The sequence below is a fragment of the Haemaphysalis longicornis genome, unplaced genomic scaffold (genome assembly GCF_048455015.1).
Source record: "Haemaphysalis longicornis isolate Haplotype H1 unplaced genomic scaffold, Haemaphysalis longicornis Haplotype H1 scaffold_3, whole genome shotgun sequence".
Lineage (NCBI taxonomy): Eukaryota > Metazoa > Arthropoda > Arachnida > Ixodida > Ixodidae > Haemaphysalis > Haemaphysalis longicornis.
Genome location: NW_027526335.1, coordinates 168,814,069 through 168,829,366, shown reverse-complemented (window position 1 = coordinate 168,829,366; position 15,298 = coordinate 168,814,069).

Here is a 15,298-nt window from a genome sequence, read left to right as displayed (position 1 = left end):
ACCAATGCGCGAGCGAGTCCCTTCTACGATTATCACCAACAACATAGTGCAACATTGCTTGTCGCAGTTTAATTGTACGCAGAATAACTTGCGCTTTTGCTCGCACTTGCCTTTCTTTGGTGGGGAGTCCTTAACATGGTGGCGTTTTAGCTCCTGCGTGGTGGCCGCTTGCTCGACGCCCTTGAAGGCCAGTTATTCTGGTGAACCATCTTCATCTCGGATCGGACATCTCTGCCGGGTCGATGTCTCCAATCCTCTCCATTTCTTGAGGGGGCGAATATCCTCGAGCTGATGCGTCGACGAAGCCGGCGGCAGAGGCGTCGTAGCGGCGATGACTGGCGAGGCTTAGCTCACCCGTCGGTGTGGCACAGTCTTCTTGTGGCAATAAATGACATTTCGATGGCCTAAAACGTTCCCTGCTAATGTCCAGTGAGTCCTTGCACCTTGCCCGATCACCGAGAACACTCATTACTGTTTGAAAAACGATCTTCGTTCATTTAAAACGTAGAAAGACGGAGCGGATGAAAAACGCGTCCCCGTCGTTCGGCTCCCTAACGGCTTTTTCTGCCCCCAGGAAAAAACCAGTCGGTCTCCTTCCAAACACGTCTTTGCATGAATTCTCGGCGCCCAGGCGCGTGCCGTTGTTCGGCTGTATGCCGTTTGCCGAAAAAACGACGTATAACCAGATACCTTACGTAGGCCGGTCTCCTCTTGAACACCGGTTGCCATATATTCGGTGGCCATTCGCTTGCCGTAATTCGGCCGAGGACAGCTAACCGAATGAAAAACGTATATTCTGGGGCCGTACGTAGGCCGGTATCCTTCATAACACTGGTTGCCCGAAGAAAACGAATATTCTACCGCCGGACGCGCGGTTCACCGTTGAAACAACGAATGCACGGCAGCCGCGCTCCGGCCGGTCTCCTTTAGAACACCAACTGCCGCAAGAATACGCATATTCTGTGGCCGGTCGCTAGCCGTGCTTCGGCCTGTTACCGCTTCCCGAAAAAAAAACTGATGCCCTAGGGCCGTACTTCGGCCGTTCTCTTTCTCAACATCGGCAGCCGTAAGAGAACTGAATATCTGGCAGCCGGTTAGGTGCCGTTGTGCGGCCGGACACGGGCGGACGGAAAAATACCGAAGCGCTGGTTGCCGAATGTTGGCCGTTCAACGCATGATCAGTGGCTGCCAGAACCTGGATGCTGGCCGGACATGCCAGAAAGCGGCCATAGACGGGCCGGTCTTGGGGCACACTTTCTGTGCCGCCTGGGTCCGCTCTTCGGGACTGCCTATATGCGCCGAAAATGTACACAAGGAGAAGAAACTAACGTACTCACCTGGAAGTTTGTGTGTGATGCCAAGCAAGGAACCTAATACTTCTTTTGCAAAAGTCGCAGCAATGACTCCACGTGGGAAAGCGTACACACACATGCGTTAACTGTAAGGGGCTTAGCACACAAAAATAGCGACAGAGCTGACAGCAAATTAATTTCCGTAAAGCGCATTCAGGAATAACTTCCTCTCCTCCCGCACCGAAGCTGACACTGAAGAAACACTAAAGTACTTTCACTTGAACGTCCATCATAGATGCGTAAACATGCATGCGTCATGGGTGCGCAAGCATGGGTCTGTCCCTTCGGCAAAACCATAACGCTCTTGCAATGTTTGACGCTTTCTAGACACAAATGGTGGCATGGGCAACCATACAGTGAAAGCTTGAGGTCATTCCTGTGCGTGTTTTAATTCGGTTTAGAAATATTTAGCATGGAAATCAGAAGCAATAAACGGTTGATTAGCCACTTTGCGCAAGGTATGACAGCTCTCTGCCTTATTTATTCATTCCGTGAATACAGCAATAGATCCCAGGCTGATTTTATTTTACGTGCTGGGTATTTCTTCCCAGAGCCAGGTAGTAAATTTTGACGTTTATTCAAAAACCTACTTAGCCTACAAAATACAAAATGCGATTACTCTGCGTAGGAACATGTGGAGATGTTTTAAATTACATTCAAAAATACAAAATAGTGACTGCGCAAAGATCTCCCATCTCTAGTGCAAAAAATTATTCGCAACGTTGTCTGTTCACGTGCTTTAACCTGAAAGCACTCTACCAGCGGTAATTTGTGAGTCGGCCGTCGGCCTCTGGTTGCGGCCGTTGTCCTTGCTGGGTAATCCCCATCAAAAGCTGGGTGAGTATCGTGGGTGGGTGTGTTGGCGTCACAGCCAAGTGGAATTTGGTCATGACTCCCGACCTTCTGGCAGCAGCTGTTGTCGTCATTGGTGAATCACCCTGCGTGGACGGTGACGGTAGACGACGTTAGTCCTCAACGCAAAATGCTGGCCAACGTCAGACCCGCGGATGCCTAGTGCGAGTGTCAAACCACCACACAGACACTGCTATATTACGTGTGGGTATCTTTATTTACTTTACATTCTTTGTGTTTATCACAAAAGCGTCGAGAGCTGGAGCAAGTTGTATGAGTTCGCAATGGTGGAACATGATGGTGGAGGAGAATAAGTTCCGCTGTAGTAAGCGCTCGGATTTTTTGCCATTCCCGGCAATATCGCTTGTTTCACCTATTAGAAGGATACCATCTTTATATAATGATATGGGGCAACATTACGAGCATACATCCGAGTGCATGCTGAAGCTGTTTGTAACCAGTTCCTCCCCCCCCCCCTTCCCCGTGTGTATCCACTCGGGCCCCTACGCTATGCAAACGAATACATAAACATATGTGGTCTTTATGGTTACCAGACCACACACCATTTAAACCTTTGTACTCAGAACCCAGGAATGTGTCAAATGGTAGCTTTATGGCTCTACCATGACACGCACATCAACTTGGCATTGAGGTTTCGCCAGCGAAGTATATATGCTTCCGCGTTCATAGTACGTGAAGCACATTCTAAACAAAGTTATGCGGCGAACTAATATTCGTGATACGTAAATAAAACTTGACCATATTAGAGTTGTCCTAGCGGCCCATTGCACCATTTTTTTTCAAGATACGTACTTTAGACTATGGCCAGAACGTGTCTTTGCCGCATTGCGTACTTTGACTACGAACACCGGATTCGAATCTGCCATTGGGGAAGGGGGCTAATAACCAGCTTTACTGCAAAAGTTTCTCTGCCATAACAAACCCAACAACCAACATAAATAAGCGCGTTCTTAGCTCAGCAGAGGGTTTGGAGGGAACCTTTAACTCGGACCAGCAACGGTTGAGAAGCAGAGGAGGAGGAGGAGGAGGAGGAATAACTTTATTGAGCATTTAATAGTATCCCGTCAGCGCTACATGGGGTGGTTCCTTCTTCTCGGGTACCATGTGCTTCCAGTGCCTCCTGGCCCCTGGTGATCAGTGTTTGCTGGTCTTCCAAGGCGGGGCTGGAGGTATATCAGAATTAGTATTCTTATTACCTTCCCTTCCAATGCAAAAATATTGTGTGATCTACACGACAGAAAAGACTAGCAATGGGACCGATTGTCCCGTCGCTCTTCTTCGGTGTCGTGGATTGTCGCGCTGTAATTTTTAGGCGTATGCACCAATTAGCCCAACATGTTTTACTCACATTCCAATTTGATACAGTTTTTATTTCCTCATTTTCATGATTCTAGCGCGCAGTTATTTGCTGAAAATAACCTTCAGATTTGCGTGCGCATTTCAATCGGGCTCAAAACCGAAACCATGTTCAAAGCGTCCGGCAGTACCGCCATTAACATTAGCTCCACCCCAACTGCAACTCAATCTAATCGAGAAAAATCTCACAGCGTCAGGTGAGTGGGTAAGTATTAGTGCACTCATACTTCCACGGTAAGACCGAGTTCACTGCGCCTTAGCCAGCTGCCGATCACAATGCTTCTTAGGCAATTAGCACGCAATTTGAGTCGTTATGGCTTCCAAGGCGAATTCCGTAAAAAGCCACCTTCAAGAGCAATGAGAGCAATGCCGGCAATGAGAGGAATGGAGCACAATCATGTACATTAGGCGTCCCGGACACAAGAGTACGCAATAGGGGTCAGCCACAGGAGTGTGGTTTTTTAGGAGATTTTGTCATTCGTTAAAAAAAAGCGATGGAGGGGACGAAAGACACAGCAAGTAGACGGGACACTGCGTGAGGCAAACAAACCAGAATCATATTTTTGTGCACGGCTTCACGAGCCCCGAGAACGGATGTAAGTTCAATTGCGCCTTACAGCAAAAGCTGTAAAGGGGCAGCGAATGAGCCAATTTTCCGTCACGTGTGAAATTCAGAAGGTCAAGGCGCTTGAAAACGCACATGCGGTCAATGTTCTCACTCTAGTTTTAAGGGCAACGGGAGCTGGTTAAGCAAGTTTATACAGAACAAGAACTTTTTGCTGGCAGAGTTGCGTCCATCGGCTAAAATGTCTTCTGCCAGGCAGCTGGTGCTACGGTTTTAAAGCGAAGCTTTATTGTCATCACTGCCGCCGTTGTACGCCAATACACCCTGCAGGAAAGTGAACGTTTTCTGACGATTATGATGAATGCTCGTGGGTGGGCTGAAAAAAAGCGGTTGCCACGCACGGGATAGAACTTGGGTCCCTCCAGTTTTGAAACCAGCGTCTATCCAAATGCTCCACTTCGAGTATTTTTTCTTTATTGCCTGCTTGGCGACAACACAAAATGCACTGCACAGTACAGAAATTAGTAGTAATGGTCGAAGCAAACGGCAAGTAGCAGGTACCGATTCGCGCCATACTCCCCAAACGCTGACGTTACGCCTACGTAGTGCGCACCCGTGAGTTGCTGTGGGTAATCTAGAAAAGTGATACGTATCTCCAGAGTAGCACATACTCCCATTGGGGGGGATTGGCCAACCAAAGAATTCATCACGAGAAAGCTTCACGTTCAACCATCGTCGTTGTTACACTGAAGAGAGAGAGAGAGAGAGGGAAACACTTATTCGAGCTTTCTAAAGTGGGAGTGGTTTCCTAGTCCGGTAATCCATCAGGTGAGCAGACAGCCTTCGCTCCGGATGCCAGGAGCTGCTGTACGTCCAGATGGGCGCTGGTCACCAGGTTCTCTCACATCTTAGGGGTGGGAAGAGGGGATCGGAGAAGTGAAAGTTTGAGCAATCCATGATTTTTTACATCTGCGCGGTAGAGTCGGCGTCAAAACATTTTGGGGGGATTTTCCTTACTAAACGTACCTGCGCGTCACAATCGTGCAAATACGGTAGTATTGTTTGTGACGGCTGTTGTAACAATTCTGAGCAGCTCTTAAAAGCGACGGACATTTACATGACATGTAGGGATAAAATTAACATAATCTTATTTTGGTGCAAGAACCCGAGGTGGTCAAAATGAATGTGGAGCCCTCCACAACGGCGCGCCTAACCACCTGTGTAGCGTCGGCGCGTTAAATCCCACAATAAATGAACAAGTAATCTGGTTAGTATTCACGTTTTAATTATTGCCTAAAGGGGAAATTAACAAGTATTGCACGGCGCACAAAAATGTACAAAACATTCAGGACGTCTGAGGAATTACCTAATGATGCGAAGGCAAGGAATGCCCTTTTTAAACCTATACGCATGGGATCTGCTCCTGGTACTTACTCCTGGTACTTACGATTTCTTACTGTGGTTTATTTTAAAGGGACGATGAAGCGTTTTTCAAAAAAAATGGAGTTAGAGGCACGTTTATATTGTTTCTTGCACGCCGAATCCGAATATCCCATTGAATTTCATCGCACGTGAGTCCAACCAGCATTTATCTTGCAAAACGCGCGGTCCCGTTTGAAAGACGTGCGCTTTTCGTCTTTTGACGCCCCTGAATGGTTTCGCCCGTCATGACGTCAAAGGAGCACACCTTTCGGCCGCGCGGGTTGTCGGAAGCATTGGGAACGATCACACGGCAGCGGTGCTTGCCTTTTCGGCAATTTAGCTTGCAGTTTATTGTTGGCACATGTCTGCAAGTTTATTTTATAACTTCCCGTGCTGTTGGTTCAATTATCTTGGAGCTTAAATTTGCTTTACACGACCGAGAACACCAAAGCAGTGACTGTGGCGTCGGCTGGAGGGCTCTGTAAAAATATTTATGAATTAGGCAACCAGCATAGGGGGTATCTATTACTTATGTTAATATTAGGTACTGCCTGAACTGTTTGTTACTATATACGAAACCATTTATGCCGAAAACTAGGCGGCGTTTTATAAACAATCTACCAGCAAAAAGCACGTACGTGCAGTGCGCGAAAAAATAGCGTTCACGCGCTGTAAACGTATATGCGAGACATACGCATGAACCAACAAGCGGACTCGGCTTCCGAATTTCCTTTGTTCGTTGTCGCCCACCCCAGCCCCGTTACGCATCCCCATACACAGACCCACACGCGCGCGCCATTTCGGCAGCGGCGCTACGGCGCCTCCGCGATCGCTAGCTGCACTTCAATGAGTGGTGTCTTACTGCTTGATTTACATTTATTCTGAAAACATTGTACCATACTAGTACCTCCGCAGCATTATCGGCTTATGTTTTTGGACACTGTTCTAAGCCCATAGGGAGAGAAAGCCAACGCGTTTAATGAAACAAGTATTTCCCGAACAAATGTGACTTTGGTTCTGGAACAGAACGAAACAGAAAAATCCCGGTACAAAGTACAGGAGTATTCACCACCCTTCCTAAATGTAGCATCTAATTTGAAAATTCACGTCCATCGCCTAAAAAAAGAGAAGAAAAAAATAAGAAAAACCCACTGGAGCGTTTTACAAAGTATCTAACGTAGTGTAGTATATTCTCTGTCATCAAGCACAGCCATCTTGGTTGTCGCTTCCGTATGTTATGAAACACTCCGTCGTAGCATTATCCTGCTTAGGAATACGGCATGGTAACGTATGCCAAGTTTGGCATTCGTGCATACTTTTTGAACATGAAAGTTGTACAAATAAGTGCTATCAACCACAACAACAACAAGTATCATTCACAAGGAAACACGGCGAAAAGAGCATGGCAGAGGCGGCCGATCCGGCCGGAAGTCCAGGTATGACGTTTTTCAGCCGGTTTTCGCCCGCGCTCTTCGGTCTTCCGGCATCGCGCGGCGAGATGGGGGCGGGGGATCGGGCCACATTTGCTTGAGCATTGCGCCGCTTCTATTGCATGTATTGCGAAAATATTTCGTACACGGGAACTATTCAATGTGTGCTTGCTGCTAGTCAACTTTTCTTTTAATTCTAAAACCGCTTCACCTCCCCTTTCAGCCTTTGCCTGGCAAATGTCCCACAAGCACGCATGCTAAAGAAGAATCTGATGCCCGGTTCTGTAGTGGGCAAAAATGCATGCCGTATATTTGGCCCTGTATTTTCACAATTACGCTTTAATCATAACGATTTTTTGTGGTGATCTGCCAAGCACATTTCAGACGGAAACTTTTAGCACAGCTTCGGGCAAGAGGCGCGTCAGGGTGAATCCTGGGTTCGTTGAGGTACTTATGCTAGACGGGAAATTTTGCCAATAAAGGCATGGTTTTATATTTACTACGAGCGAGTGCCTAGTGCTCATCTTGGTTGCACGAAAGCTTCATGCCTACATCGGTGACATCGATGGCACGCTTTTCGTGATTTATCTGGACCGCCAGCATCAGGAGTATTTACAATCTTTAAGCATGTCGACGACCATTGTGCGATAGAACTAATTTTTGCAAGGGCGTTGCTTTCACAATCATTAAAATTCCTCAGCCACTTATCTCTGCTTATGTGTCCCTAAGGCGCAATATTAGCAATTATCACAAACTTTTTTATCACTACTTGGTGTTTTCATTTCTTTATTCCCTTTCGTTTGCGTTTCTGCGTCTTCTCGCGCCTTTTACATCGACAGGTGAACTGGCTGCCAGACAGCGTGCGCCCCCAAAATCAGAGTTACTCGTAGCTTCCGTACCCCTGTTCTACTCAAGGGCCGTCGCGTTTACCTGTCACGCGTCACCCACCGGGTAAACTTTTATTCTGCCTCTGGCAGGGCGGCGTTGATTGATTATGGGGTTTATCGTGGCGATGCTACGCAGGTATGACGCGTGCCATAGTGAAGGGCTCCGGATTAATTTGGCAATCTGGGGATGTTTAATTTGCACCGAAATCACAAAAACATAACCGCCCAGACGGAACGATAACAAGTGGTAAAGTTCCGTGCAGTCGGAACAAAGTACTGAGGGAAACCTTCCGTCCAGACGGAACCCGAATGATAGCTTAGCGTTCCGTCCAGACGGAAACAACGTTGCGCGTGTAGAGTTCCCTCCAAACGGAATGAAAACCATTCGATTACACGCAATTTCTCGTCTTGGGATTTGGTGTAAAAAAGATTCGGTGTAGAGGCATCGCCTCTACAAGCGGACGTTTTAGTGCCGGGTTCAATTCCCCATGTTTTTCATTTCATTTCATTTTTATTTCCTTAAGGACCCCACTGGGGGGTATTACATAAGGGGGTATTACATATTTTTGATTTGTTATTATTTTTCTGGTGGCTGCACGTAGCGTTTTGTAATAGCTATACTTCACGCCCGCTTTACATCTCACGCGGCGGGTACAGTCGGTCTTGCTTTTTACTCAACCGTCCGAACCGCCACCGCTCACTAAAACCAAGGCCGACGTAGACATCCATACAGTTACGTCCGGTTCTCTGTAATTATTGACCGTTATTAATAATTGCCAGTGATTGTGGCTAGTCAGTGAGCAGAAGCGGTTTGGTCGGTTGGGTAAAAATCAAGAAAGACTCCTCTCGCTGAAATATTGTGAAGGTGGCGGCTTGCACTTCTGTCCAGGTTGAGCTGTAGAGTTAGGCATATGATGTGCAATCACAAGTAATGATGAATATTTAACAGTGGTTGTGGCTAGTCAGAAAAAAGGAAGCGATTTGGCCGGTTGGGTAAAAAATCAAGAAAGTCTGTTCTCACCGCGAATTGCATTTCCTTTGGACGGAACTTTAGTGACCGGTGCAGAACAACTGTGTGATGTCGAATGCATGTTTGCGCGGAGAGTCACACAAGCTGGATACACGGCCGGTTAGCAGACAGCGAAGCCATATCGGACGTACTCTGTTTTAATGGGTGCACATGAGGACAAATAGCTCATCACAATAAAATTGATATTTTTGACATCCTCTGACCCACGGCCATGATTTTGTGTCAAGTTTTCGAGAGCATTCCCTTCTCGTCGGAATCAGTCTTGTTCTGGGGGGCATTGCCGCACTGTGAACTGAGCCAGAACAGAGCCAGAAGCGATACTATAGCCAGTTTTTGTGTTCTGTTTTGTCATTAGAGCTCTGAAATGAATTCAGAAATCAAAAAAATTTCTGAGAAAGTTTAGTCAATTTAGAAGGTGAGAGAGAAGGTAATGCTTAGAAGGTAACAGAGAGAGAATAAAGGTGCATCTAGTAGGGGCAGTGCCAGCGCTGATGTTGGGGGCACCCGCCCGTTGAGGGGCCTCCTAGTCCAGGTAGCACTGGGCTTCACTGGCCGCTCAGGTCATCCCCACCAGCTCGCGCTGGAATGCAAGGTCGAATCTGGTCAGCTGCCCCGGCCACTGCTCGTATTAGAAGTTGCCAAACACTTCTTTACTGGTACATCATGTTAGCGTCCCTTCCTTCGTTTTCGTGTTTCCTGTTGACACAAATAACTTCTGCAGGAAGACGAACCGCAAATCACGTGGCAGCTCCCACGCAGTAGGAGCTCTATACCGCGTACATCTGTTCTATTCACATGCCGTCACGTTTTCCTTTCTCACGGCATACACAAGGAATTTTTTTGTTCTCCCTGGTGCAGGGCGCCGAGATAGCGCGATGGTAACTTAATTTGTTTTCTTCGTTGCCCTTTTAATTCTGTGGACGTTTAGATGGCTACCGTGTCCACGGCGATAATGACAACGGTCACTTTTCTCGTTTTATGAGGTATCTACCCTTGTGCCACAATTATTTTGCTAATGTTACGAAAAGTTCGCGAGCCTTTATAAAAGCGCATAGAAAGCGTAATATCTTCAGCACCTGTACTGCCATCAGGCAAGAATTTACGGACAACCCGCTAGGCGTACGCCCAAGAAATAGGAATACAAGTGTCCGGCTGCACCTACTCAACTGAAATCTAGCAATTTTGCAAATAAGTGAAATGTGACCTCTTCCCTGAGCAACTCTTTTCTAGGGGAGCTAAGGTAAAGTTCCAAGTTACGGAACTTCGAAGCAGGCATTACATCATCGCGCCGTAACAGCCGGTACATAAGACTCGGGAGGCGCCGTCCGAGTGGTTATGCCATGATTTGGGAACTTTCTGCAGTACACTTGAGGGCGGCATAGAAGACCCAAGCAAGATATACAAGCTTGCGCATACTCGGTATGGCGATGTCAATGGCGATGGCATCAAATAACTAGCACGATCAAGGCATGAAGACACACAAACAAGAATTTACTATTTCCGACACCTGCAACGTGAACCTGTGCCAGCTATTATGAAAGTCGTTTCTGTCCAGGTTGCTGCGAATAAAAAGCTCCAAGCTTGCGCTCAGACATCTGCCGAACCATACATTATGTACATACAGGATGTTCTGGCCATAAGCCCTTATGCTCGCTTCGATATGAACGAGTTACATAAACTCAGCGATAATACGTCCTATCAGACGGTTCACGAGGAGTGCGCGTTTGAAGTTATGAATATTGAACTCTTTGAACAAGCTTCAAACCATGGCATGACGCTCAAGGTCTCATGCACTGTGTGCCTGACAAAAAAAGTTCCTCATCGCGCCAGCCACCATGCGCAACACACAGGAACATCTACGGATTCGCTGAAACGGACTCTTCGGCGCGGACCACAAACCACAGCTCTAGGTGTACTTAATGGGTCTTCAGACAGAGAACGAAATCCATCCAATTCCTCTCCGCGTGGAAATCACGTGACCTTACGCCATGCCTGCGTGCGTGTACGTGCGCATCCGGCACAAGCGCCGGCGGCTAGCCGTCGGTAGGAGCACCAATGGTATCGGCACAGTTCTTCTAAGCTGTACAGGTGACCCCGCCTCTTTGGGGAGTCCTTCCCTGTTGGTGTTACGATTCTCGCCCGTCTAGCAACCTTCCATTCTTTAATGTTGGTGTCTCGTTCTTATCTGCGTCGCCGCTGATGACGTATGCGAACAAATTGCCTGGCCCAAGTTTCTGGCAGGTATGGGGTGACTGCTGCTGAAGCGCCCAATCATTCCACTGCCAATTACCTGCAGTGAGAAACGTAATATAATGTGCCAACACCCAAAGAGGGATCTTTGCGCATGAAGCTAAAGTATTTTGCCAACGGCAGAAAATCCCCGCCGGGGCCGCCTCTGATCCCTGATGCGCCACTCTGAAGGGTCCGCCGCCCGCGCATCTGCTGGCTGCCCCTCATGTTTACGCGTAAATGCGTGATGTCCAGATACGTGATGCGCGGCCCGGGAAGACAGTGGATGGGATTTTTCCTCCCTGTGAACCCCCTTCTTAACAATGCACCATTGACAGCAGCCCTCTGATATTTTCATAACTGAAGCCACTGTTGATTAAGATTATGTACCTGATAGTATTAAAAGATCACTACAAACACCGGCTACACTCAGAGCGGCTGCGTTTATTGGGGCTATCGCAAACAGCTGAGTGAAAGACTACAGACGAGAAGTCTACCTCTGTGAACTGCTCGAGTGCCGGCCATGTTGCTTCCCACTGTGATCGTCATTGGTCCTGGCTTTCCCGACCCAAACGTTCCCACAACCGCTTCAACAGTATTTCCCTTCTCTTAACGCCAACAAACCAGCAGCAAAACAATTTTTCATGCCGCCATTCCACCGTTCATTCGACAACTCGCCCTCACCACCTCGACACTCTGGTTCAACCCGGCGTCCGATTCTTACATCTCTGACCAAGTAATAATAACTCGTGTCATTTTATAAGCCGATAAAGTTGAAGACATGCCTCTTCGTCCACGGGTTCATACCGGGCGACCACATCGATTATCATTGAAATTTTCTCTGCTTCTCCCATAACGTCCGATAGCCTCCTTATTCAGTTTATGAATAGGCGATGATCATGCACGGACTGTCAATCGAATGCATGGCTCGTGTTGGCATTTCTGGCTGTGGTCTGCCTGTTTTGTATGTCGTATTCGGAAAGTGCGTACATGACGTGATTGATATAAGCCCTTGATTTCCTAAAGGGCCAGTTAATGGAGTAGTCAAAAACTGCTTAACAGGTGTTCTGGCTCTTGAGGGACCAACGTTTCGAATCACTGATGACACATATCCGAGCGTACTTTGTCCCACAAAGCACGTTCTTCAGCTGCCACGGGCTATCATGGCTGCCAGCCTCCCACTCCTACGACCAGTCCGTCGTTTTTACCCAGGAATCACGTATTTCTGCCAAAAATAATGTTACCTTTCTACGCACAGTTGCTACTGCCAACCAGGGTAAAAAATCTCGGCCTGTCCTAGATTTTAGGGAAGACGACGACAATCCATCGCTGGTCTTCAATAAATCAGTTTTCTAAGCTGTCATCTGTAGCTTCTTCAAGGGCTGTTAAGGGCGCAATTTTATGGATACTAAGCAGCAATCTACACGGTTGGGAAACTTAAAAATTGCTCATGAGTTACACTATTTAACCTAGTGTTCAAGAGCGGAAGCAAACAACGTGTACGAATAAATAGTTTTGTTAAAGTTTGCTAGGCTCGAGAACTGGGAGCCTGCCTTCTAACTATATCTACAGAATGACTTAACTCATCCTTTTGCTTGCAAGGTAAGGGACCGATGGCCCAATCGGCATGGTACTGATAACGCAGAAAGAAAGCGCCGGCACGGCAGCGCCGTCACGTGCGGGCATGGCGTGCGCCCTCAGTCTTGGTTCCTGTAAGCTCATACTCAGCAGTGATTTCATCCCCAAGTGGTCGAAATCATTCCGGAGCCCTCCACTACGGCGCGCTCATCGCCTGAGTTGCGTCGGCGCGTTCAACCCTACAATCAATCAATCAATCAATCAATCAATCAATCAATCAATCAATCAATCAATCAATCAATCAATCAATCAATCAATCAATCAATTTCATATATGAGTACTTAAACGGTCGCCTAGTCACATGGTTTCCTTGAGCTGAAATGAGCGCGCACGAGACCTAGCCAGCCGAGCCGTAGCAGCGGTTTCAGCCTTGCTCATTCAAGTGGTACTGCAGCAGTAAAGCTCCGAGCAAGCGAAGTGCGCAGCTTCCCCGGTAGCGGCTGAAGGTCACTGCGACACGATGAACGACCTCGATCCATGTAGCCTAGAAAAGCTTTGGCCTACGACTTCGCGCATCAATTTACACTAGATTGTTTCAGTTAACTAACAAATCTTTCGTAATTGCGTAAAAGCTCTAGACTACTCCATGTGGCGCGGTAAGCCTACCGCTCAGAAAACTGTCGATCAAACGTCGCTCCCGACGCACCATCCAAATGTGATAACACAAAGGACTACAGTGAAAAGGGCAGTTTAAAATCTTTCCAGGACCATACAAAAGTCAACTTAGGCGACCCTGCTATTAGCAAATCATTTGCTAGTTAGCAATTAGTAACTGGCGAACACTAAACAGAGACAAAGGTAAAAGAGGCGACGAAACACACGCTAGCTCTGCTGCTATCAGGATGTGCGTCACCCAGATATCCAAATATCAATTGCCCCAAGTGAGCCATAGGAAACCCCTCCTAAGGTTTCTGCTTCTGGACTAATCGGAAACCATTATAAGTCGTCTATCGGCCTCGCAATGCCCTGAGACTTCCTACATGTAGTGATTAAAAAACAAACAATGGCTTTAACAGAGTGTTAACCCGGCCCAAAAGATATATAAGGGTAATTTTCGCTGAAATCCCAGCCACACAGAGCCCCACTGCGGATAGCGCTCCTAGGCCCGACTGTGCAGTGCCGCTCAGGTAACCAACATTAAACTAGTGGTACTCCATATGCGTGTGCGCTCGCTAATGTTCGTAGACTTCCTGTATCAGCGGCCAGTACGTAGGCTCAACAACCGAGGAGCTCCTAGACGTCATGTACTTCCCACAACATAAAATTCTACATACCTGTTCGGTTTTTCATCTGCGGCGGCTGCACTCACCAGCAAAAGGTCACACGTCCATTTCTACGTCCACAGCTACGGCCTACAAACCCGATGTCACCGCTACTGCCACTCAGTGGAATTATTTGCAATTTCTGGCGGTGCGGACCACTGAGATGTATGCCGAAGCCCGGATGTCTCCATCTGTCCCAGTGTAGTAACAAGAAACCTGCGAAAAATCACTCCTGCTGCCCTAAATGGAAATTGTATGGACTGCAGCAGCTTCTGAGAAGCAAGGCCCGTCGAAAAAGAAACTCCGGTCTCTTCCACCCCACTTACGATTGCTAAAGGAGTCGCCGATCTTCTAACCAGTGCATATATAATCAAGCGCCATTCTCTCTCTCAAGAACACACGGCACCACCCCACCTTGCCTTTCATTTCCCTAACAAGGTGGTCGGGTCACGTTGCTAGCCGGCATTCACCACTCAATCGCATATGCGCCTTGCCCTCCGTTTCGCAGACCAAAAGCTAGAGGAACCTACGATCCCAACATTTTGAAAAAAAAAATGCTGAGCTCATGTGGTAGTTCACACCGTGACAGCCCATCAGAACGCACTACAAAAGTATAAAAAAGGTTTATAACTACTGAACAAGAGTGAATCTACCGCCTAAAACACTCCTGGTCCACTTACCTGTTCCACTAACACTACACCACTTCAGGCGCCTTCACTTCCCCGGCCGCCGCTCGCCTTGAAAGCCTCATTCGCAATATTCACCCCACTCTTTTCTCCGAAACGCGCCGCATCTCGCAGTAGCACCGAATGAAACGCAAGACCTGCAACCATTAAACCAACACTTCTCCCCAGAACCCTCACATCAGGAATTCCCACACTCCTTCGCCCAGCTCTGTGGTAATGGGGTTGCGGATAATATCGTAACAAGCAGCATTTCATCCATCAATACGGGCTAAGCAAACCTTGCGCGCACTTACAACTCACTAGACAACAGAAAACTCAACCCGCAAATATACAGAGCGTTTTCCCCCGCCTGGGGTACCCGAGCGGACGTATGAGTCGAATCCTATAAACCTGTTAAAACGCAAATCGTTCCCAAAATCAGGTGATTTTGGACAGAATACCACCGCGGGTTACCGCAACAACGGCAATGAGTTTAAGCAGGTATACCTAGGCATGCATAAAGCAATGAGTGCCGCTTGCTCTGGTGGGCAAGGTTGGAAAAACAGCAAAGCCGGAAGCCCCTCTCCCT